Below are 4,371 nucleotides of genomic sequence, written 5' to 3'. Positions count from 1 at the left end.
GGACAAACACAGACACACACAATATATACATACATATATACGAAGGGCTTCTTTCAGTTTCCGTCTACCAAATCCACTCACAAGGCTTTGGTCGGCCCGAGGCTATAGTAGAAGACACTTGCCCAAGGTGCCATGCAGTAGGACTGAACCCAGAACCATGTGGTTGGTAAGCAAGCTACTTACCACACAGCCACTCAGAAATTTTAGTTATAATAAATATTAGATTTTCTTTCTTTTATTTCTGTTTTCTGTTTTTATTTTTTTATCTCAAACGTTAATCCTAGAAAAATACATCGATTATGCTTTTGCTTAAATATCAGAGAACAAAATTAATTTTTGTACTAGTACAATTGGATTCGAAATAACAAAGGAAAAAAACAAGTACAGAAAAAATTTCTAGAACGTTTAATTTTAGTTTCTTAGAAGGATCTAAATGGTCAAATTTGTCAGATCAACAAAACTATCTCTGATGAGAAAGCTATTGAAACTAATGAGAAATCAGAAATTATTCATTTTATCCTGGTTACTAATATATATATTGGGCAATTTATACGGAGTAACTTTACATTAAGGAGTGGAACATAATTTCCTGTAATTCAGACTGCTTCATGGTCCCAGCAGACAAAACGGAAAAAACGTTGTCCTGGAGGGCGAAGGAGATGCGTTGGAATATCCGCTCTGGCTCTTGGAACTTACTTCCACCTAAATAGCAGTGAGCAGGGATATGGTCCAGGAGTCAAGGACACCTGAGGACTCCACTGCCACAGGCTCGACCATAAACCTGAGACTCACAGGGCTTGCACTTGTGGATAGCCAACCCTGCTCTGATAGCAGTGAATAGGGATATGAGGGTACCAGAGGTCTCCACTGCCATAGGCTCAACCATAAACCTGTCAGAGAGTAACCGATACTTTGACAGTTTGCTTTCCTCAGCCTGGAAATGGACATAGTTGGTTTTCATAGTCATGCTTATGAGTGTGCCAAGTAAAAGGATCCTATTCAATCTTTTTAAGGGCCAATCCAACTTCTAAAAGTTATAAGTTGTTTAACTAATGATGACAGACAACTGCATAATTTGAAAACAAACACCATACAAACATTGAAAAAAAAGACAAAAATAAGCAGAGATTAACCAACTCAATCGCACTACCTGAAAGACAACGACAATGCATGGTGTCCTCCACCCAAAGGCAAATGTACACAGTCTCTTCATGAAGAGGGGTAAAGGTGGACGTGGGCTGATTAGCATACGGGAGTGCATCAACAGTGAAAGAAGAAACATGGCAGAATATTTGGTAAATAGCAAACAAGACCTGCTACAGTATGCTGCTAATGCAGAAAAGTTTACCAAAAATGGTCTTGAGAGTGCTGATGAATTCTGATCACAAATAGCCAACGAGAGAGAAGAGACCCTACTTTGCATGGAATTACATGGTCAGTTCCACCATGAAACTAACAACTTAAAATACCATCATGGAGACAGCTCAGCAAGGGTGACCAAAAAAGGAAGACTGAAAGCCTAATCATTGCTGCCCAGGATCAGGCATTGAATACCAACTCATGTGAAAGTCTTGTTCAGAAAGAGTACACACACAGACATGACAAGGTAGCCCAAAACTTCCACTGGCTATTATGCCATAAGTATGGATATGAGGTTACAGGTGCTTGGTACCAACATACACTGGAAAAGGTAATGGATGAAAAAGGGAAGGCAAAATTCTTTTGGAACTTTGACTTCCAGACAGACAAGATGTTAGAGCACTGAAGGCACTGCCTAATAATCAATGTAGTAGTGCCAGGAGCTCAACACATCATCATGAAAGAAAGAGAAAAGATTGATAAATATGGAGACCTGAGAATTGAGATTGCTAAGATGTGGTAGCTATGAGAATCAAACATAAAGTTTGTCCCTGTCATCAGAGCATTAGGTTCAATTCCACCCAACCTGAAAGAACATCTGGAAACTTTAGAAGTACCCTATAATCTAGGTATATCGCAAAAGTCGGCATTACTTGTAACTACATGCATATTGTGTAAAGTACTGTCTATCTGATGTCCTTGTTGAGACTTGACAGACAGCACGAACTCCCGGTGGACATAAACCCCTGGTGGACATAAGAGTTGGTAAGCTATCTGAGGATGTAAACTTCATATGCCATAGATACACTGGAGCAGTATGTACAAGCACACCTGGAATTGAGTCTCTTAAATGCCCAGATGGCTCGTTAGAAGTATTTGATAACTTTTGTTACATAGGAGATGTAATTAGCAAGGGAGGCAGTTGCTCTGAAAGTATAGCTGCTAGAGTGAGAGCTGGTTGGAGAAAGTTCAGGGTGCTACTACCACTAAAAGTGAAGGGGAAATTGGTATGATGCTTGTATTAGAACTGTAATGTTGCATGTTAGTGAGACATGGGCCTTGAATGCAGAAGACTTAAGAAAACTGGAAGGAAATGAAATTAGATGTGCAGACTACATTTACCGAATAACATACTATATGGAAATGTACCATTATTAACAGAAACTATCAACTCAGATATAAATTTATGGTACACTGTTGGCAAAGAAAAGATGAATTATTACTCTGAGAACTTGAATATAGTGAAAGAAAGAAAGCAGATCTTGTCAAACATATGTGAAACAGTTACTGAAGGACACAAACCTTGAAAAATCTGTGTTGTTAAATTACACAAAGCATTAACCATCAAATTGTCTTGTTTTGTTTTGTTCTTTTCTCTATGGATGAGTGGATTATTATTGTTACCATAGCAACAGAAGTGTTCTGTGAGACGTAGACATGTAAAATAATTCTCCAGAGAGTGATTTACTTTCCTTCTTAGTTAAATTAATGGACAGAACCTGATTAGTCCGATCAAATACATTAAATGGTGGTCATGGAGATGAAAATAATAATAATAATAATAATAATGATACCACCAAATCTGAAAAAAACATCTGAAAACTTTAGACATACCCTACAATCTAGGTGTATTGCAAAAGTCAGTATTACTTGGAACTGCACACATATTTCATAAAGTACTGTCTATCTGAGGTCTTTGTTGTGACTTGACAAATAGTACAAACCCCCAGTAGACACAATATCTTCAATCAACAACCTCACGATATTGTATACTCTGCGACATCTAATAATAATAATAATAATAATAATAATAATAATAGTAATAATAATAGTAATAATAATAATAATAAAACATTTTAATCTGTAAACATTGCCAAAAGTACTTTTAAATGTACATAATAGCAAACACCTTTTACTGTCATCTTAAGATCACATTATCATCTTGTAATCAAATTATCAGGTCATGCCTATTAACCTTATCACTCCAACATCATGTTCTTCTGGCTTGGCTAGGACTTTGCTCTGGTTGTTGTCTATGCTGCAGGTATATAAATCTATTTCCCAACATTCATATGTGTCAGTTAGAATTCCTCTTCCCAATAGCTGGATCTTCTAGTTTCCAGATCTTCCTTCTCCATGTTGTTTTTCTTTTCTGTACCTGCCTAACTCCGACACAAAAGTTACTAGCCACTAACCTATGTTGCATGGCTCATTCTTCACTAGGAAAGGCTTTGGTATTCACTGTGACATTTCTGTCCCATTTCCTGATGAGAATGTAATCAATTTAACATGTGTGCTTGCCAGATTGATAGGTGATGAGGTGGTCGGCTGGTTTCTTACAGAGTGTGTTGCAAAACTCCAGAAGCCTCATCCTTTGTGCTGTGACCATAGCCTCCATGTACATCATGAAAGCCATTACTCAGTAATATCCATTGAAGTCATCAGCTACAATAATGTGGCCACCACCAATTACTTGTTGTTGAGGTAAGTTGCAGTAGTGTCTCAGAGGAACGATCCTTCTGTTCTTCTAGTAGTCCTGCCAGTGGGGCATATGCCGAGATAAATGCTGCCTTTGTGTTACTTATGGTTAGTCTTAACTTAATAATTTTATCACACACCCTGTACCTCTTACCTTAAAAAAAATCTCATAAGACTTGAGATTTGTAGTCTTCAGAACTGCATAGCTACCTCACTTGTGCTGGTGGCAGGAGAAAAACACTTAGTTCATAATGAAAAGTGGTTGGTACATGGAAAGGCATCCAGTCGTAGAAACTATACCAAAGGAGAAACTGGAGCACAATGCAGTCCTTGAGTCCATTGGATGCAAGGATTGCATTGTCAAACCATCCAACCATGTTAGTGTGAAACATGGATGTTAAATGATGATGAAATCTGCTTTTGAGAAATTGCTTTCTCTCTATACACACACCTCCACAAAGTAATAGCACAGTAGTAGTGATACAGTAGAGGGTATCAATCATACAGGTGATAGTGGCAAAGATACCTGTAGTC

This window comes from Octopus bimaculoides, chromosome 25 (assembly GCF_001194135.2).
Source record: "Octopus bimaculoides isolate UCB-OBI-ISO-001 chromosome 25, ASM119413v2, whole genome shotgun sequence".
Taxonomy (NCBI): Eukaryota; Metazoa; Mollusca; class Cephalopoda; order Octopoda; family Octopodidae; genus Octopus; species Octopus bimaculoides.
This window is presented reverse-complemented; position numbering follows the sequence as displayed.